Source organism: Drosophila innubila, assembly GCF_004354385.1.
Source record: "Drosophila innubila isolate TH190305 chromosome 3R unlocalized genomic scaffold, UK_Dinn_1.0 2_E_3R, whole genome shotgun sequence".
In the NCBI taxonomy this organism is placed as follows: Eukaryota; Metazoa; Arthropoda; class Insecta; order Diptera; family Drosophilidae; genus Drosophila; species Drosophila innubila.
In genome coordinates, this window is record NW_022995380.1 from 160,268 (window position 1) to 183,220 (window position 22,953).

At 36.2% G+C, this 22,953-nt stretch overlaps 1 long non-coding RNA gene across 2 annotated transcripts in view; it reads right to left on the bottom strand.

Moving 5' to 3' along the window:
- Positions 1 to 22,953, bottom strand: part of LOC117792346 — a 58,635-nt gene that overhangs the window by 23,207 nt on the left and 12,475 nt on the right. For both annotated transcript variants that reach the window (XR_004618164.1, XR_004618165.1), the window contains exon 2: positions 21,695 to 21,763. This is a non-coding gene — a long non-coding RNA (uncharacterized LOC117792346). The remainder of the gene's footprint in view (positions 1 to 21,694; positions 21,764 to 22,953) is intronic.

The window sequence follows — 22,953 nt, forward strand, 5'->3', positions numbered from 1 at the left end:
AATTGTTTATTATTTCATAATATGAGATCTTTCATCCATAAAAAATTGCAGAAATTTGACATAATAAACTAAGGACCAGAAAAATAGGGGCATTATTTAAAATGAGAAATAATTATTAAACTATATCTAAATCTTTCGAAATAACATAGATTCATCTTATAGATAGCAATAAGCCTCGTCATTGCTTGGTGTCAAATCAAGTTCAAAGTTTGAGACAATTAAGTTACCCACTCTCATTTGTATCTTTGGCTGTTTCTGCCCTCAGTTTCACTCATACGATACAACAATCTGGCCAATAGTGCTTAAAAGTAATGCACTTCATTTCACCTTTTGACCAAGCCGACAGACAGACAGTTAAATAAAACAGAGACATGATTAGGAGTGTGAAGAGAAGAAGAAAAACGACAACAATTTTGAGAGCAGACAGACTCCCAAAATCAGCCAAATTGAAGCTATAGCAACAAAGATGTGAATGGAAGCAACAGAAAAACGGAGAAAATAGCACAAAATAGAAGAAAAAAACAAGAAAATCCAGACAAATTTTATATAAATAATTCATTGTTGTAACGTGCAAAGCTCGTCGAGACAATTTGAGTTAATTAATGAAGCGCATCTCAAACCAAAAGCAAAAACGGCAACAACAAAGAGACAACGATGCAGAGACGCAATTGGAGCTAAACGGCCACAAAAGAAACGAAGTCGAAAGGAGCAAGTCGAGCAAGAGGAGTAAGAGGAAGGGCGGAGAAACTGACGGAGAATCTGCCAAAATTAATAACAGACACAAAGCTCAAACGCAGCTTCAAATTTGAGCAAATGGCGCAGCAAGGCGCTTAGGAGGATGATGAGACGAAGGAGGGATGACTAGAGAGACGGAGGAGGGTAAAAGCTAAAGAGTTTCGACTTTGGTCTAGGTGGATGCAGGGCAAAGTGCAAATAACGACGATGGGCAACGTGTGCGCCTGGCTGATGAGTTTGTCGTGGTGGTTGCAACTGTTTCCACCACCAATAAACGTGCCAAACACACACACTCACAGACGGGCACACATACGTGTGTATGAACATGATTCCCAGTTGGGTTTGGGGTGGTTGCTTAACCGAAATATATAAGTATATTCTAGCGAAACGATATTTAAATTTTCTGCACAAAACCTCACGAAGCGCATCGACAGCAACAACAGCAACAACCACAACAGCAACAACAACAGGACAGGAGTTGGAGGTCGGTTGGTAGGTCGGTCGGTCGGTTGGATGGCATTAGCCAAGTCTTAGGCTAAAATGAAAGCGCCCAACTCCCGCAACTGTGATGCTCATTACACAAAATTTGCATTTAGAAGCCAAACAGCTTGAGATGTTAAGAAGTTGAGGGAAGAGAAATGGGAGAAGTGGCAGAGCAGCAAAAAGTGCACTTAACCATAACTCGCGCTCGTGACATCGCGGTGAATCTTCCATTAGTTTTTGCCCTTCACCTCTCTTTATCCAAGTTGTAGCTGCCACATCAGCAACACATCGGTTGCATACGAAATTTGCCGCTAAGTAATAATCGCTTTGACATCAGCAACGCATCATCATCATCATTGGAATCATCATGATCATCGTCATCGATAAGCGAGAATGGAATGGAAATGGACGAATCACTCCTGCCAATATTGAGATGGGGATTTAAGTGCTTGTTGCCCCGTCAGACATTCAACAAAAAGATTCAACATCCCAGGCAGTCGATGTGCTCCTTATTTATGGGCCAATATCACTGCGGGGCAAGGGACGAGGGAGGGGGAAACCATTGGATGTTGGCTAATAAACTCATCGCCAGCCAAATTTATTGCCTGTCAACGTCTCACGTTGATCCAATGAGATCCAAGTGTAATACAAATGAGCTGCACACCGTTTCGATTACTAATTAAAACTGATTCGATTTTATTGATTTTTATTAAATTCTTCTACTTTTATATTTGGAATAAGTGCAACTTAAATACTACGTTTATTTCTACATAATATAGTCAGTAGTAATTGTTTCCATAGATATTTACCCATTAAACCAACAACAAACATAAACACAACAAAAACCAGCTGGTTCTGCTGACTCGAGTCACCCTGTGCCGGTCTCCCATGCCAAACCTGACCCGAAGAGCGCGAGATTTTCTCTTTGTCTCTTTGTTTCTCTTGAAAACTGCTCAATTTGGGGTGAGCACTGCGTCTCTTCCGTCATAGCAGGCGAAATATTTGAGCACATAATTATTTATAAGGCAAAGTCTATATTTAAACTACATTTGAATTAATAAACAGAATATAAGCAAAAATTAAATTAAAGTTGTATTAACAATTTCAATTTTGTGAACTGGCTTCAATTCAACAGACTGAACAGCAGCAATCTTAAACAAGCCGAAGCTTAATTACTCTTACACATTAATTCTATATCAAATGTAATTGGTTTTTGTTTTATTTAGCTCTAATCATCGAAATAATGAACAGAAATAAGTCAAATAATTTTTTCTAAGATAAATTTGAGGCTCTGATTCGTAGTAGTAGGTTTCGTTTACGTGTAGGAAGACAACATGATTAAAAAATTGCTAAAAGTTATTTAGTGATAAAATGCTCATTTTAAATATTTTCCCAAATATATATTTATATCTATATATAATTAAACGTATCTTTCGGGAAAAAAGATTAAGTTAAAGTTATTGTTTTTTTTTTAAATTGTTATTATTAAAAAAAAAAACATTTTAAAAGATGGAATTTAACGCTCAAAAAAATTACATGACATGTGAACGTCAAAAAAAAGTACCGTTTAAGGCTTCTGAGAGATTTTAAGCATTTGCAAAAGCTTTTCTGTATTTATAAGCGACAGTTATGTTTTTTATTAAAAAATGAATTACTTTTTTAGTAAATGTAATTAAACGGATGAGTGCCTTGAATATGATGAAAATAAAAGATATTAATGTAGAAGCTCAATTTACATATGTCTTAGTTAGCTTTTCAGCAAATTTGGTCGGTTTATGTGGGATAAGAATTATGCCAATAGAAATATCAAATCTCGAAAATAAAAATTAAGCGAATAAATGTAAAAATTCCAAACATACTTCTTTATAATTCATAGTAGAATTATAGTAGATTTTTTAAAGCATAGATAATTTGGTATACATTTATTTGTATATTTATTGAAATAAATGTAGAACTAAGTTATATAATAAAATCATCAAATATTAAATATTTTTTAGTTAATATAAATAATATAGTTATACATATATATAATATATTAATATAATAATATCCAACAAATTTATTAATCTTTGTGTAAAAGACTGTAACTATCTAATCTGTTGCTTAAAGTCTATGATTTTAATAAGCAACTTTATTTTTAACTTCATGGGAATAATATGGAATTATGCTTTGCCTGGGAGTAAATGCAATTTAAGTGAAATTGGATTTTGTAAGCTCTCCAACGATAAATTGGGTACTGCCCTCTGATTGTCCAGTTGCAAGCTGAGCTGCGATTTGTTTTTATTGTGCGAACCAATTTTTCGATTCAATTATTCTGAATGGTTGGCAATGTGAAAAATTCGAAAAGTACGAATTCAAAATGCACAAGTTGAACAATCCAGACAAGAGGCAACATGTTTTTCCCCACTTCCCTTGGCACCTTCTCAATCTGCAAATACGTGAAATTGGCCGAGGAATTTGTTACATTTTGCTCCCCTTTTTCTGCCCCTTTTTCTTGGTATTTCATTTATATTATTTTGAGGTTGTTTTTTCTTGTTTTTTTAGTAAACTGAACAAAACGTTTGCAAAGTGAAATACTTGTAATCAAAATGCTTTGAGTCGACTCGATTTGCAGCAGAAGGTGTGGATAATTCTCAAACATGCAGTGCGAGTGACTCTCAGACAGAGTGCGTTGGCCTCGTCAGCGTTGGACCCAGAGGACCCAGAGGAGCAGACCATAACTGCAACCTAGTACCCCCAGCACCCTTCCTCCCACTCCCAACCTGTCCAAGCTGCCCAAGCAGCCACTAAGCTCAATTGAACTTAATTCGACGGCATCGAGCGGAGACTGCTTCAGAAGCTGGAGCTCAACTCAAGTCAACTGGAGAAGCTGGAGAAGCTGAAAAAGCTGGAACGTGTTCAATTTGCGCTCATGAATGTTTCAGCATGTAGTTATTGGATTTAGTTTCGGCACTTGCTACTAAGCATTTTTGTCGTATATCTAAGATACTTTTCTCGGAAATTTCTCCGCTGACGAAGCGTGCACAAAATTACCAAATAAGCTGAGAAAACTATCGATACATTTTTAAGTGCGAGCCGAAGATTGTGAAATGAAAACGAAAATATAAAAAATAATAGATATGAATATAATTATGAAAACATATATAGAAATAGTTATAGATACAAATCTGGATATAAAAATAGATATACTGAGACACATACCTAACTAAAACTATCGATACATATTGAAGTGTGAATCGAAGATTGTGAAATGAATACGAAAATAAAAATAATAATAGATACAGTTATGAAAATAATTATAAAAACATTTATTGAAATAGATATAGATACAGTTCTGCATATAAACACAGATATAGATATACTGAGCCGCATACTTAACTTCATTTATAGATTAATTTTAAAGTGCGAATCAAAGATTGTGATATGAATACGAAAAAAAAAAAAAAAATACAGATATAAATATAACTATGAAAAAATATAGAGATATAGAAATATGTTAATACAGCTTTGAATAATAGACATAGATATAGATATACAGAGACACATTATTTGGCTCATCTCGAGAATGATTGATTGTTTATAAATTTTAGGAAAAAGTTCATACACTGATAAAAAAATGTTCTAATATCAAGATTTTGGTCAAAAAAATGAGTCGAGTACATAAAATTCTTAAGATAAGAAAACACATTTTGGTTTTAAGAACATTTAGAATAAGACCAAGTTCTTTTTTTTTAAATAAATGTTCTTATTATGAAAATAAATGTTTTTAAAATTGAAGTCAAAAAATAAAATAATGATTAATAAGTTTATAATTTTTTATTGTTGTTTTAATTTTGATTTACGAGTGGGATTCGAACCGGCGCCTGCTGCTTTAAACTGAAGCGGCATCTCGAACCAGAGCGCCACGTGTGTAATACTTAATCCATATAAAATAGTACACATTTATTCCTTCCTAACAATTTAATATTTTTATTCGTGTATGAAGAACCTTAGTTTTTTTTTAGAAAAATATTCTTAGTATTATTAATATGGTCTTGATTTTAGAAGTTGGTCTTTTTTTCAGTGTATAAAGTGAAAGTTAAGCAATCGAATGAGGTCATTAATGTATCTATCTAGGTGTTGTATCTGGTAAAGAAATTGGGTCAGTCGTCTGTCAGTCTGTCAGTCTGGCGATGAAGGCAGTCAGCAGATGTCAACGACAGTCGTAGCCTGAATCGTTGAATCGTTGAATGGCTGAATGGCCTCGTGACGTGGTGACGACTGCGCCATAAAAAGTAACATAAAATTCACGCAGACGACCTTGAGAAGCAGTAAAAATTTTTAATGACTCTCACTTTTTACTGCCAACTCTCGTAGACCGTAAAATTTCGAACTGGAAAGCGGCATCATAAAGCGGAAGGAAAGCAGTCTGTAGACTGTGGCCAGAACAAGACAGCGCTCTGTCCCTATCTCTGTCTCAGTCTCTTTCTCAGACTCCGGCTCATTTCGGTGATCGGCCGTTGGCCGCAAATTGTCAATTGTCAATTATGCCCACTGTGCGGCCATAATAGATTTAAACTGGGACCAGTCCACCATGGTCACATGCACATATGCCTGCGTGCCAGTTTCTCTGTTGTTGTCTCTGTGCAAATCCTTCCTTTCTTCCCACCCGGTTTTCACTTTTACTCGATGGCCTTCTCAGTTGTTTCTTATAGTTTTTTATGCTTTCTTGCCGTGTTGTTGCCGTTTTATTGTTTTATGATGGCCGCTTCACAGCTAAACAGGCGCTGACTGGCATTGAGCTCATCACTAGAAGAACAACCCTTCATTTGGCCAAGTGCCAAACTGATGGCTTGGCTCAAGTCTTAACTCAACCCTTTGCAGTACATCGAGGAAAACTAACGATAATTATAATTGCTCGCAAGTTATGCCTAATTTGCTTTCAAGGTCTGCTGTTTTTTGCAACGACTTGGAAACCCATTAATATTGTGCGACCTCCGACCGCCGCTTTCTGACTTTCGACTCCCGACATTAAGCCATACATTCTGGCAAACACTAAGAACATTCCCATAATTAACTCTTGGAAAGTGTAAATAATTACAGACAAGGCTAAGCAAAGAGTTGAGTTGTAATTGGAGAAAGTAAAATTACTTTACTTAGCTACGAAAACAGACTATTTGGCAAGAGGGAAAAAGATAAATAAACATATTTTATGTTTTACTGAAGAAACAGAGTCCTACAACTTTAAAATAAACATACAATATTTTTCAGAAGGGATGGACTTTACAAAATACATAAAATCAAATATTCAATTGTATTTTGAGTAAGTTTTCAATTCTAAACTTTGCATTTGGAGCTTTGAAAACCTGTATCAAGTAATACTTAAAATGGTTTCCAAACAAAATTTCCATCGAAGCGTTGCATTTTCAAATTCTGCAAATAATTTAATAATATTATGTGATGTATAGTATTAATAATACACTTATTTATAAATGAAAATGTCTTAGTACAATGTAGAATCAATATCGAATTCCTTTATAATAATTATAACAATAAATTACTCCACTTTTTATAATAATAGATTAATAAAAATCATGTCTTGTAATTAACCATTCAATTAACCATGATTATTCAGCAGCTTACAACCAAGTGCATTGACACCTGTTTGTTGATCTGGGGATATCTGCCGTATAAGTCTGGAAAGTTTAAAGGGTGGGGAGGTGGAACATTCAGTAATTTTGCATTCTGCGCCACCCGCTTGGGGTCCTATTATTAAGATGGCTTTTGTCTGCTGATAAGGACGCAACAAACATCGAAACTTTTAATGAGAAGTGTCGCATAGTGCATGCGGTTCCAATTTTCTCGAAGCATTTGTTGTAGTCGTTTTCTCCTTTTCTGTTGCTGTTCTTGCCGTGTCCCAGCGGCACTTGCCAAACTCGACAATTTTCGTTACGAGCAAGCATTCTGTCAAAATGAGAAAACTTTTGCCAGCACCAAACGTGTCGATGTCGATGTCGATGTTGACGTCGACAGTTGGCCGCATTCCCGGTTGGCCGAAACCCGAACCCGAAACCAGAGTCAGATTTAGAGTCAGAGTCAGACTCCGACTCAGAGCTGGAACATTGGTCATAAAGCTTTGGCAGGCAGGAGCCATAAGTTGCCGAAAGTAAATCTGTTTCAAGTGGCATTCACTCCTCGAATTGGCTGCCTTCTGTTGATGTTGACTCTCGTCTCACATCTCCCCGTGGACGTGGTCCAATAGCATAGGTGTCTGCATCGGTGTCCAGTCAAGGGGTTGGGGTAAAGCAATCCTGCCTCCTGTCTGGACTCGGGAAAAACGTTTTCTTTCCCATTATTTGCACAGCAGTTGCAACAAGCCAACTAAGCTACCACATTCAAGGGGAGAGGGAAGGGTATACAGAACAAACTCCCACGTCTTGACTTTTTGTTTATTTCTGCATAAGGCCACGATGCGGAAGAATGGCTCCGTTACGCTTTACGGAAGCTCTGGGTTGGTCCTACAATTTCCTACCCTCCCGAAATGCCAAAAGTTGCATTTGCGTCAAGTGGCGAAACAGCAGAATACACTGACAAAATGTTCGACTCTTCGACTGACCAAAATGTTCGACTCTTCGACAGAATACATGTCATTTCGAGTACACCGGAAAAAAAGATCAACTTCTTAAATCATGAACATTTATCTTAAATATTTTGTTCTTAAAATAAGACAATTTTAAGACCATATTACTAATAATAAAAATATAAATCTCAAAAATCGAAGTTCTGATTACAAAAATAAAAATCTTAAAGTATTAGGAAATTATAAATATCTACTATTTTATATGAAACAAGAAGATTCCCACTCGTAACAAGGTAATACGTTTTTTGTGGTAATTAACGTTATCTATTAGTATTATCTATTATCCCACTGAATCGCATCAAGATCGGACAAGTAAGACGGCAGTTATGGGGAATTAAAGTTTTCAGAGCAATACAAGTATTTTCTTTAAAATACTTTTACGTATATTGAAGTAAGTAACGGGAATTCTATGGTCGGGATCTCAACTATAGCCTTTCCGACTTGTTTTTATTATTTTATTGACTTAAATTTTACGAGCATTTATTGTTATAATAAGAACTTGGTCTTATTTGAAATTTTCTTAAAACCAAGATGTTTTCTTTTTTTTTTAAGAATTTTATGTTTTTGTCGCATTTTTTAGACCAATGTTCTTAGTTTTGAAACCAATGTCTTGATCTTAGAACATTTGTTTTTCATCAGTGAAAGGTTTTTTCTTGCAGTGTAGGGTTAAAATGTCACGACTAAGTCGACGAGTACGGAAAAGGTAAGCGTACTCGCAGGTATAAGCATTTGAATTCCCAGCGCTTGTTGACATGTTTTGGCCGTGGTAAATGCCACGTCAATTGAGGAAACACGGCGTAGTTGAAGACGGAGAAGGAGAAAGAGACGCAGGCGTAGATGGAACACACCTTGATGTACACACGAAATGGGGGCAAACAATCCAAAATATGCCAAGAGAAATATGATTCTATTTGGTAGAGCCTGCTTGTTGTCTGTTTGCTTTCATATTTTGATGATTGGGACGAACTGGGCTGGGACTGGGCCGAAAGCACAAATTTGTCTGGGCCTGGCCTCAAGTAATGGCTTGGATACGGCCAAAAGAAAACAAGACACCAGTCAACAACAAAGTTGTTGGTCTTAAAGCTTACTTTAAAGAGAGAACAACTTGGCCGTCGGCTTGCTTGAGATTTGTTTTTAATTTCGGGTGCCAAAAGTGTTGGCCAATATTTTGGCAAAGTTTTTTTTATGGCCCCAACAGATTTGAGCCGTTGTCAGTCGCTTGCCTCCGGATGATGTCTAATGAAATTTGCCACCTTCTCATCGTCATTTGCGTGCCTCACGCTTCGGTCATATTGCGACAACTTCTTTTTCTTTGCCTCAGAAAACTTTTGGCCAAATCCATTGCCATGCCATGCCACTGGCTTAATTGCTTCCGCTGCTGGAGTCGGTGTCGAAGTCGGAGCTTGGGCGCCGTGTGTGGCAGCTGGCACATGGATGAGGACAAAACTTTGATTTATCAGGCCGTAAATCTCAGGCTCAGGCAACCCTCGAGCCTCGAACCTCGAACTGCACGCTGTGCCAGGGAATGGGGACGGCCAATTGCAGTGGGGAACAGCCAATGGAACCAATGGGATGTTCATAAATCAGCGGGCGGAATGTGAGGCGGCTTCGGGGCGATCAGACCAGGGCATCAATATAAATCGAACACTTAATGGACTCACCTGACAAGACCGGGGACAAGACCTGGATAAGACCGGGACAGGCTGATTCAGTCGCATCTGGTTGACTTCTCAATAAATTTGCGTGCATTATGAGCACGATATAAGTTAGGAACTTTATATCTGAATTAAACGTGAAATGAATTAACGTGACTAAAATATTCATATCTCTCTCTCTCTCTCTCTATTGGCCTAAAGGACTCGCAGTCAAATTACGCGAATTTGCATAAATGCTCAACGAGTTGCAGTTGTTTGAGTATGAATACAAATACATACTCACACACACACACTCACACTTTCTTTAGTCGATAGTTCCTCTTGTTGTGGTTGTTGCTTTTATCCGCTCGCCGTTGACAAATGGGAAATGCGCGTGCTTATAAAGTAGAAAAGTTTATGCAATTCCTACATTATAATATTTATGCAAATTTCGTTTTAATCTCAAATTTAAAGATAAAAGAAGTTGCCTTCTCCTGACGTTAATTTAAAAATGCTGAAAATTAAAGATTTGCATGCAAAAAATTTGATGAAAATCCGATTGTGTTTATGACTTGGTTAGAATATTTGGAACATTCGATTACTGATATACATGAACGGTTAAGTTTTTCATACGACTCATTTTACTACGAATCATTATTATGACATCAATATATATCAGTGAAGTCCACTGATACATAATAAAATATCAACCACCTGTTTTTATTGTAGTGAGCACCAGTGGCAATATAATTATACCCTTTGCAAGAGTATAAATATTTATAGGCTCATGAAATCCATTTCAATTTAAATAAAACTTAATTGTAGTACTTATATGGTAGGTATTTGAACTCTTGATCGATCTTAGATGAATAAATTATTCAACGAGTCAAGGCAACATCAAATTCTCGTAACATATTCATGAGTTTTAGCAATTATCGTCCCAATTAGCCGATGTACTCGTTCCCAAGCTCATTGCTCGATTTTTATTCAAATGAGAGGTTCTCGTTTCGCGGTCGAAAGACTCGAAGAGACTCCACAGCAAGTTGCAATTAGCAATTGGTCACTAATTGCCCATTAATTTAAATGCTTCTGGTTGCTGTCCGAGAATTAACAAGAAAGACAATTAAAGAGCGACATTTTCCCATAATTGTGAGTGGTTCCAAGTGCCGGCGGCAACTCAACTGTCGAGCATTGATTTGGAGTTGAAGACTTGAAACAAACAATTCAAACTAGATGAGAGTCTCTCTTATATTAAATCAATAATATTGAACAATTTTACAATATAAATGTTTTTATTTTATATATTGCTTTTTTTAAATAAATTGAATAAATGAACAAGATTTGAACTTAAACTCTGATAAGTTGAAAAAGATTTGAGGCGCATTCTCGTTTGGATTGGAGTTGAATAGAATATTAGAAATAAAATGTATTAGAATTTTTCAATCCCTTTAACATATCTGGAATATTAAATTAATAATATTAGAAAGTTAAAATATCTATTTATATTAAAATATTAAAAATTATAAGTGTTTGACAAGAACTCTGGTAAAATGAAAAAGAATTTAGGCGCATTCTAGTTTGGATTGTAGTCGAATAGAATGCTATAATTACTATTGTATACATATCTGAAATATTTAATCAATAACATTAGCTAGCTAAAATATTTGAATATTTAAAAAGTATTAAACTAATAAGAACTACAACTTAACAGAGACTCTGGTAAATAAAAATTGAATTGATGCGTATTCTGCATGAGACTGTAGACTTTCTTCAATTGACAACGATGCAGTGAACCAGGCGCACTTCTGTGAACCGTTGGACCGCTCCCGGGCCCAACGCGAAGAGTTTCCATGGCAACGGAACCACAAATAATGGAAGTCACGCGCTTTGGTCAATGGCCGTGGCAGCGGCAGCTGTGAAGAGGGCAGGGAAGGGGGCAGGGGAAGGGGCAGAGCGACTGAGGCGAAGCAAGCTGGTTCTGCTTCGTGGCTTGTGAATGTATTTGTGCGTGTCATGGTGTGTGTGAACAGCGACGTCACCGCTGCCGACGTCGACGTCGCGACGTCAGCGCAGACTGGCTGGCCGGGTGAGTTGTTGCCACGCCTGAAGTTGAAGCGAGTCGAGCGCATGTGCGGGAAAAGGACGCACTGCGTTGCGTGTGTGCACAGATAAATGCGCCAGTCAGATAAATTCAACATGGCCGACTTGGCAGATAAATCCAATTAGCAGCTCGGCCTGTCAGCGGCGCGTGGTGCCTCGCCAGCGACATCTAGCGGCGAAATATGAAGCAGCTACTGCTGCCATAGACCATCTTTATCTACTGCTCACGGGACAACTCTCTAGGCTCAAGGGCAGCGCAGTCAGCGAAGTGGAAGGAAGTGGAAGGATGACATTGCTCACAACTCACAGCTCGCAACTCCCAGTAGAGTTTCCAATTTTATCCGCTAGGCTTCGCTTGTGCATTTCTCATTGGCAAATGGAATGGGACAATCTGGTTAGGATTATCTGCGACAATTTCATTTCTATTACACTCGTGTCTTCGGCTCGTGTCGCTCACTGCGATATATTTCATAATAATGAATGCGACCAGTTGAGAATGAATTGGAATATTTGTAACTGGTTATGTTATAATTCTTGAAATAGCAGTTACTACTATAAACACATGGTAGTAAATAAGGCATTGACACTTGAATAACTAGAAGATTGACTGACTAGAAGATTGCCTTCATTTCAACAGTAATTTTTGTATTAATTTTGATGTCTCAATTAAATAATCTCAGCTTTTTTTAATGCTTTCTCAATATGACAAGATAAATACAAGCCATTAACACACGTTTACTATTCACAATGAATGAGTCATCCAATTAACTAAGCCCATCTTCTGATTTGAAATTTGTTTATTAATGCTTTTTTAAGTGCCCGCCTATTTTGGGCATTAGCTTTTGATAGAAGAATGGTCTTTTTCTTTTGCTAAATTTCAAATTTCAATGAGCTCGATAGATCTCTTACAACAATATGCATAGATCAATCACCAATAAATTGAGGCTTTGAAAAACTGCTATATGTTCTTTATTTGTTTGTTGTAAAGATTTTAATAAGTACTATTTAAGTTAAAATGACAAAAATCTGGCACAAATGCTGTCGCAAACGTCTGAGATCCAAATTTCAAATGACACAAATTTTGTGAAAATGTGCTTAAACACATTTGTCGTTGTCTGACAACAGTGTGACCACCCGGTTGTAAAATTCAAATCCGTTGTGTACATTTTGCAAACGTTTTAATATTCTTAATATAGAAACGGTGCTGGGAATATGGAAATATAAGCGAAAATATTAAAAATATTTTGTATAATCTTGTTTTGTTGGTTCTGCCTCTGACTGACCTAAAACTTTAACTTAAACTTGTTTAAAATAATAAAATTAATTTTATCCCAGTATTTGCCTTAATTGCCGAACGCATTGGCCATTCTTTTTTGAAATTCTTGGGCCAATCATACATAACTAAGAATTAATATTTTTCATATCATTTTGAATGACGGATAAATGTACGCAGTATCCATACACTCCTCGTTTTCACCCTTTTGTCTTTCTTCTAATTTTTCTTAACCTCCTCGACAGAATTAAGTGCAGAAATTGATGTAGTACCAAAATTCCAATTACAAATATTTTATTATTTTCCGACTTCATCACTTAACGATAACAATGCATAAAGCAGTCTACATTTTTAGAATTTCTACAATGTTTTGACGTCAGATTTTGTGTTAAACATTTTGTGTCTGACCTTAGCCAAACTCCACATTCTATATTTTATAAAATTTTAAGAATTTGCATGAATAAATCGACTAATTGATGAAACTGTCTAATTTTTTCAGATGTTTTCGTTATTCAGTTTAGATTTATATCACTGACGTATAATACTATAAATATAATTTGAGGAGTCGTTCTTCTCCATCTTCAGTGTAATTGTTGGGCAATTAATTTGAATAAATCGCAGAAGTGTTGATTTAACTTTTAACTCATCAAATACATTTTTTAATGGATTTTTAATCGGAAGATTTAAATTCAAATAATCATAGTTTTAGTGTCATTTAATTGCTAAATAAAAGAAAACTAGTTTCGCTGCCAATTAAAGAAAAGACATGGATTACATTCAAGTAATAAAGAGAAGAAGCTTCAATTGCACGTAAATAGTCTACATTTCAGATGTTTCAAGATTTGCATAATTTATATATATATAAATAGTATATAAACGTGCACAACTAACAAGCTCTCATTAGAGCTATTTTCGATGAGAAGTCTAAATGGAGACACGGCTTTTGGGTTCATGTCCTTGGTGGAAAAGCAGTGCGTTGTAACGGGGCAACTCTAACAATTTGTAATCAGTGGTGTTAACAAGGCGACCCATAAATTTCTATTGACCTCTGTACGCTCTTAAGACTTCAGTCGCCTCCAGCCCCTCAACCCCAACCAGAACTCCCAACCACAGCCCTGCAGCGAGTGAATTATGCAAGTGGCGCGATAAAAGCAAAGCCCGGCAAACTAAATTTATTGGATGCCATGCACTCATTAGCATCCAAATGCGGAGACCGCCAACTCGAAGAAGACGCGAACGAGAACGAGAAGGAGAAAGAGATGGAGAAAGAGAACGAGAACGCGAACGAACTCATTAACAGAGCTAACATAGCTGCTGGGGCAGCCATGCCCACAATTCACAATTGACAGCCCGGTCAATGGGCGGGACATGGCGCTGAATAAATAACAAAGTGACAACCACAAAAAACAACCGCGCCGGTGATGGAACAGTGCAGCCAGAGTCGCTACACTGAAAAAAAAAAAAACACCAACTTCTAAAATCAAGAATATTCATCTTAAATATTTGATTCTTAATATAACCATTTTAAGACCATATAATTAATTCTAAGAAAAGTTTATCGAAACTAGTCGAAAAGGCTATCGTCGAGATCCCGACCATAGGAAACCCGTTATCTATTTCAATATATATGAAAATACTTTTAGGAAATTACTTTTATTGCTTGGAAAACATTTGATAACTCTTAGTATCTGAGATCAAGGCGCTCAAACAGACGGACATGGCTATATCGACTCGTCTGTTGATGCTGATCAAGAATTTATATACTTTATGGGGTCGGAGATGCCTCCTTCTCCCTATTATATACATTCCAACGAACACAATATACCCTTTTACTTATTTTTTAAGTAACGGATATAAGAATCGAAGTTCCTAATACAAGGGTAAAAAATCTTAAATTGTTAGGAAAGTACAAATATGTCATTTTTTTTTAGAAGACAAAAGTGATCTCGTGGCAGCTTCAGAAAAAAGCGGACACGGGTTCGTATCCCACTCCGGAACAAGAAAAAAAACACAGTTAAATTACATTTATAATATTTACCAAACCAGAATAAAATGTTCTGTTTTAAATGTATTAGAACATTTGTTTTCTCAGTGTAGAGGAACCAACAACAAAATGTACAATAATTGAGCTCACAAATCACAGGACGGAGCAGGAGTCGAAGCAGTTGTGGAGTGCGGAGAGTGGAGTGTGGATTGAGAGCTGGAGCAGCCGGCGCACCAATGAGCAATGAACACGAACCAAGTAAATTGAGATTCTTTAAATTTATGCACATATTTTTTGCTCCAACAGCAGCCAGCGACTGTCGAGCTTGAAAGTACGTGTAGCCACTTAAGCTCCTCGTCGTCTTTTTCCCCATATTTGCGTCTCTTTCCTCCCGCCCGAGGTGGCATTTCGGGAACCCCAAACGACTGCTGCAAATCTACAAGCTACCCAACAACAGGCGCCTTCGATGTCTTCAGCTTCAGCTGCTGCTTCTGACTTTGACTCTGTCTGGTTCTGGTTCTGTCTATAGTTCTGACTCTGACTCCGACTCTGGCTCTGACTCTGGTTGGCCATTTAGTTGGTTAGCCAACTGAATGTGCATGTTGATGTGGCTGTCTGTCTGTGTCTGTATCTGTATGTGTGTGTGTGTGTGTGTGTGTGTGTGTGTATGTATGGCGTGGCATATTGATGAACCGCAGCAAATTGGCTCCACGGTGGCAACAGATCCTACGCCCAACACATTGGCTCAATAAAGATTTTAATCATAACGAAAAAATTATTATTTAAAATTATTTATTATTATTTAAGCAAAACATTAACATTTTTGAATTCTGATCCGGATAAATATAAAATTAATACAATGGTATAAAATAAAGATATGTTTTTAAGCTGTTTTTAAACTCTATTCCAAAACATTTTTGACCTTCCATTTGAAATGTGTTAAATTTAAATTATAAGAATTTTCCAAAAGATACTCACAAATCCACAGGAAAAGCAAACAAATCTTTAAATATGCATATTTCCATATTTAATATATTTATTTCTTCACCAATTTATTTATTTATTTAATTTTTAATGTATTCGTTTATTATTTTATTTATTTAGTTATTTATTAATTTGTTTTAGAGTCTACTAAGAGCAAAGAAATCTAATTATGTGCTGTACAACTAGTAAATCAGATTATTTCAAAATACATTGATAACATTAGAAGCTGATTTCAGTTTGGAGTAAATCAAAATCAGTCAAAATTCTTTCAACTAAGTTACTATCTTGCTGAAATTTCAGATAAAGAATATCCTTCATCTGTCCTAAAATTATATAAAAACATATTTTTGAACACAGAAGCTAGGAGCAGAGTTTGCAACTGTCTCAGTTCCACTGTGCAATCTTCTTCATGGGTGGCTCAACTTTTTCTAGCCGTTATACTTGACAAGAAATTGTAAAAAAAGAAACAAACAGAAAAATGAGAAAAAATAAAACAAACGAAAATGAGAAGTATCTTGTTTGGTTGCCCTGCCTGCCAACTTCAGTATCTTTTTTCCCGTCCCGTTCCGTCTGTAGTTTGTGGTAGTTTGTGGTAGTTGCAGCTTGGCAATCTGCCATCATTTGGCATAAATCCCCCATGATAAAACCCTCGATTGCTCCCCAAAGTTCGTGGGGCACACTAAGCCACGCAATTTTGAGTTGCGGCAGGAGATTGAAGATCTAGAGGGGTGGATGAACAGTAGATGGTTGTGGTTACTACTCCTAGTTGGTGTCCTCAACTAGAGATACGAGTGTACTTGGTATACATTTTTTAAAATTATTGCACTGCCCTCACGAGCCACGAAGCTCCCGCCATATTCCGCAATTGGCCATTTCTATGCCAATTGGGTGCATCTCATTTGACTTTCAGTCCATTTTTTAAGGCGGGTTCAATGCACGACTTGTGCTCAGTGTGCACAGTGTCCTCAGTCTGTCAGAATGTCTCCCCTTTTTCTGGACGCCCATTATAAGATGCCAGTTAATTGGACCCTTAACAAGAGTCATCATTCATATTTGATGACAATGTGGCAAGTTCTAAAGTTTGACTTGATTATTCCTGTTTATCTTTGGCATTTCCCCTCCTCGACCAGCAAGAGAATAACTCAAAAGATGTCCAAGGAATTTTTTATTTGTCTTCTTTCTTAGCTAACAAGAACTTATAAGTTAATATAAATAGTGTACTATATTTTTCATATAAGTCTTTGAAAGAAATGAAAACAGTTTCAATTTAAGTTTTATTTTTTTTTTTGCTCACCTAAAAATAAATAACTTGGTTTTATAAATACAAAGAAAAGAAAATAGAACTTGTTTGTATATTCTGTGTGCATTAAAAAATGTAAATAAATGTGCCGACACACACCCATAATGTTGTTGTTGTTGTTGTTTTTGTGTTATGTGTGTGTGCCCTATGGTGAGTCAGTTGTACACACACACACACACACAGAAAAATATTTCGTTTTATTTTCATGCGGCCACAGTATTCTCGGCCTAGAATATAAATTAAATTCCACAACATCAGCAACAGAATATGGTACAATAACAAGAAACATGAACAGATTTTTGAACCTCTCCTCTCCCTCACTCCCCCGCAGCTATCCTCACTTTGTGTTGGGTGGGGGGTTGGTAGCGGTAAAGACAGAGGCGGGGTAAATGCCGTTTGGTCGCCTCTTTCAATGGCCGCCGCTTGCCACGCGAGAGTTGTTGAGTTGTTCTCTCCCTCTCCCTCCGTGGACGACGTGCGAGCGAAAAGGATGCACAGTGTGCACGGCCCGAGTGCCGTGCAAGGAATAGAGATAGAGATAGAGATAGAGATAGAAATTGAGGTAGAGAGACCATCTCTGGGTACACAGTGGTTGTTGATGCTACAGCTAGAATTTGAAATTCATTTTTTGTCTGTCTAGATGTTAAAACATAACGGTTCCAACAATCTACACAGAAAAAAAAGTCCGGGACTCCGGGCTAAAATTAATCCAATACAGTGTCAGAATTTCGGTTATCCCGGATACTCTTCTATGAAGTACAAAATACTTTAATCAAGCACGATTTTTTTCAACAACATTTTTATTTTCGGGGATCTGTAAGATTAATAATTCTTAAACTTTTTAATGTTGAATTTTTAATATCTCTGCATTTTATCTACGTATTATCCTTAGCACTTACCTAAATAATATGTGCCAAAATCAAGAATTTTACACTTTATTCTTAAAGTGATTATATTTCTTTCTGTGTATGGCCACAGGAGCTCATGTCCATCTTGTGCACATCTGTTTATGGCTTTAGCAGGTTTGTTTACTATATCAAAGCTGTTGGTGCTTGTTGTTGTGAATATTTTTAATTAGCGCGGCCTTCAAACTTTTGATGTAACTTAATCAAAGTACAAAGATGAGAAGACGAATTTGTCCAGTCAAATAAATAGACAGCTGGAAAGTGTTTGCTATGTCTATCTGCCATTTTCTACAGTTCCCTTACAAATCCACAATTCGACAACTTGGTATGCAAATGAGCTGGAGTTGGCCAATTGGCAACACCTTTATTCGCTTAATGAACTGTACCTTGTAGGGCAGTGTAGCTGTGGAGCAACCCTTCACGGCTTTTATAAGACTCGGATGAAACTCGTCGGCCCTCTAATTACGCATCTCTAATGTAATTAAGCTGGTTCAAGTGCCCCAGGGAGGAGTATCACTCCGGTTCATGCAAATTTCGCTGCGAAATTAGTGAAATTAATTCAATTTTGCTACGCAATTCACAGCTTGAAATAGTGATAAAACTTCAACAGAACGTGAATAGAAAAAAATTAGACAAATACGAAATTATTTCAGCTTGATACTCTTTTCTATATAGTTTTAGTTTGCAATCTGCAAATTACAAAAACTAAATTTATTTAATAAAACTTTACGTGTCTTTTTAGAACAGAATTTTTATTAAAATTATCAGAAGTTATTTATGAAAATAGGGAATAAAAGTAACAGCAACTATCTTTCACTAATATTTTTTATTTTATAATGGAACTTTAATTAACAGAATTGATAGCATTTTAGCATTACAGATATTTTTACATTTCATATATTAGAAACTAATAAATAAATTTAGCTTGTTCAGCAGCTGTCGATAACCAACTAAATTATGTAGCCATAATACACTCTCATATTCGTAGAGTATACAATGTGAATGCACATGTATTCAGCCAGACGTCATTTCGTTATTTATTCAAAAGATATTCGACGTGGTAAGCCAGAAGTTAGCTTGCCTCGAGCCTGCCACGCCCCCCAACCACTCGACCAATTTAGTCGCCCACAATCGACCCCGGTTGAGGTCTGAGATACTCGAACATATATACATATCGAAATTCGGAAACATTTTGTGCGATTCGTTTAAACAACAATTATTATGAAATTGTAATCAAAGGTCGTTTCAAGTAAATTGCAAAAAGAACCACCTAAAAATAGATTAAAGTAAAGAAAGCGAAAATAAATGAGTTTGAATAAATTTTATGCTAAACCACAACTATAAATGATTGAAAAACTCATACGGAATAAATATAAACGGATAAAGATGGTAGAAGTCAGATAAAATCTTTTCTAGTCTGACTTTTGCACTTTGAGTGGGTAGTTTTTAATTGCGAAACTAAAATAAATTTGACTCGACTTGAATTTAATTAATTGTTATTTACCACTGAGAAATTATGTTCACTATCAGGTAACAATATCTACAATTAAGTCTGTGTGGCATATTTCAATTTAGTTGAGCTCGGAAGAGAACGTTTAATTAAAAGCAAAAGTACTGGCAAATTGCGACCACAAATAAAGCAACCAATTGAAGCGGGTGTGGAAAACGCTTAATGAAAACAACAACAACAAGAACAGAGACAACAACCGGAAAGAACTCGTAGTGCAAAGCACACGCAAGTCTTGCAAGGCAAATAAACGAGGTATTTACGTGGCTTCCAAAGACGACAGACGGACAGACATATGGAGAGCTAAAGCTCAAGTCGGCCCCGAAGAACTGGTTGCTAGGAGGGGAAACATACATATAGTAATTGACTGACGGGATAATTTACTTCCGTGCACTTGCGTGTTTATTAAATTTCAGGGGTTGTCTCCGGGCATTGATTCAGCAACTGGAGCTGGAGATGGAGATGGAGTAAAAGATGGAGATGGAGTAGAAGATGGAGATGGAGCAGTGTGACAAAGGCATTGCCAAGGCCAATAGCAATAAGAGCGGGGTTAAGTCAGTGTGTTGTTATTACGTAACCACATGTAATTACATGTATTCCTCATTAGTTGCTACAGTTCGGAATCGTGACGGGCTTTCACTACAAGTCGACTCCAAAATGGCTAAGAACAATGGAACAAATCGAAGCTATAACTAAATTGACATGTATGACGAAAAATGTAAATTAAAACTAATTTTCTAAATAAATTTACTTTAATATTTGATAAAATTGGGTTGGGGGAAAAAAACCGAGACTATAAATATTAATTCATAGACTTATTTATGAACATAGTCTGACATATAGTATAGTTATAAGAAGAAGTTGCTGCTTTATTTGATATTTCAGCTTGACAATATGTCGTTTGCAATATTATGATATTTAAACCTAGATTATAATTAGTAAATTCAGTTATAATAAGTAGATAAATAAGTGGATGTTGGAGAAACACAAAACTGGAATTGTTCTAGATCAAATTTGAAAACTTCTTTAGATGTGTTCTCAAAAATAAAGTGAGTATTAGTTATTATAAGAAGATAATTGAGTGTTTGTTAAAGATATACATAACTGGAATTGTTCTACATAAATATTGAAAACTTTTATAGATGTGTTCTCAAAATATTTGTAAATAAAATAATTAAACAACAGAAATATAAATTTTAATTTATGTAATCATGAATAAATTTGAAAAATATCTTAATAGAAACGAATAAAATATTTTATTTGCTCTGAGTTGAGCACATTCCATTGTTCAATTGCTTCAATTCGTGCCCAGAGTCGCAAAGATGGAGTGGAGATGGAGATGGAGTTGAAGTTGGAGACGTGGTCCCGTCCCGAGTTATCGAACCAAAGGCAACTGCCAACTGCGAGTCACGTTCGTCAGCCAACCCATTTACTTAGCTAAGCGATGGGGGTTGTACCTGCCGCCATAGTTATACCCATTCCACCGTCTTCTCTTTCCCCCCAACTCCCCTGCCCACATGGAATGAGCAGGGCAACAGTGAGCACCAAATCACCCACCCCATGTGGAAGAGATTCGCACAACTTGTTACTTGGGTTGCTTCGAAGGTTGGTCTGGAAGGTCGAAGGTTGGCTATCCCCGATTGATGAAAATCTTTGAATTTAGCAACATATGAGTACACGTTTCTGCGCTTATCGCCGGAATATGGAAATGTCGCCATTTATTTGATCAACTTTTGCCTTTTTTCATATCAAGACGGCATTTGGCATTTTGCCGGAACGGGGCAAGCCGGATGTGAAAAATAAATGGCAAAAAGGTACAAAAATGAAAAGAAGAAGAAGAAGAAGAGCTTTGGGCCCAACCAACTATTTCATATGCCATGCGCATTCCCATTGCGTTCTCGGGATTGCAATATAGCAAAAATCATGTTGGCAAATAAAAAAAAAATGGGAAACGTCATAAGAGAATTGTGCGCATTAAGGGCCACTTTTGGCCATTTCAGACATTTCAGACATTTCAGCCATTTCAGAAAAACTCCAGACTTGTGTGTATTGCGGATCTGTTCGAGTTGCACCTGCGTCGCTTTTTAAATTGATAGTTGACATGTGGCGCATTTATTGTTTTATTTAAATATGTACTTTATATTTTAATATAGAGGAAAGATGCGCCTACCTGTAACAGCTGCCATCCTTTCAGGAGTCACTTCAGGGGGTCACTGCGAAAATATCCGAAATAATCCACCTGAAATCGAAAGAGGAAAGAGATGCCAAATTAATTAAAAATCATGTTACAATATGTTTTCAAAACTATAAACAAAGATAATAATAAATGGTTTTGATTCGAGAAGATACAATTTTATTTTAATATCTTTGCTTCTGCAGATGAAAATAAAATTATAAATAACAGGGAATAAAATAAATATTGTACTTTGTATTGTACTAAAAAAAGAAACGGAAGTGTAAGTAAATAATATTTATAAAATGTGTTCATTTTGTCAAAAAAATAAAGCTCAACATTTTAGGGTAGAAGAAGCTAAAAACACTTTATTTTGCACTTGAGAGAGGGGAAAAACTTAAATGATTGCAGCTGATTCATCCTTTTGGTAAAAATTTTTTTTTTTTAATAATAATAATTTATAATTATGAATAATTGCGCAAAATAGTCGACATTTTTGGACCCAAAAATAGTTTTTTTGGGCAGTGCCGATTGCCGAACTATTTTTATTTATAATTATAATGTGTATATAATTTTTTTTATTTATAATTATAATTTTTATATAATTTATATATTAAATAAAATATCGTTCGTCACACAATTGAATATCTGAAACTTTGGGGCGTCTAGACTTTTACCTCGCTAAGAAGTTTATTTTAAAAAGATTTAATATTCATATAGAAGCTTCAAGTGTATGTTATTCTGTTATTCTCCCACAAAAAAGGATTCACAGTGGAAAACAAACCACTTAACAGATATTTACAAGAGTGGATCTCTCGCATCATTTGCCTTGAACATGAACATGAAAATCGACATTGGTGCGAAGCTTTTCACAGACAGTTACATGAAGAGCTCAAATTGTTTTGTCCAATCCCTATATACCGCATAGAGAAACCCCTTCCCACCCCTTTAATCAAATTCATCGCATGGCCGACGACAGAATCGCCATTGAATTTGAATCTATTCGAGAAGATCCAAACCGATTTATGCCGAAACACGCTCCTCATTATTATTTCACGCTTATCATTTTATTTCAATTTTCACAAAATGCTGTGCTCCTCCTCAAGGAGGGGTAAGGGGAGAATCTAGCGAAAAGTGCGCTTTCTTGTTTGCGCAAAACAAAAATACAATAAATTTATAGTTGGTTCGCTGGTCTGGGAGCATACATATATGTAGAGTACATATTTATATGGATACGGATATGGTAGAGTGCGTCG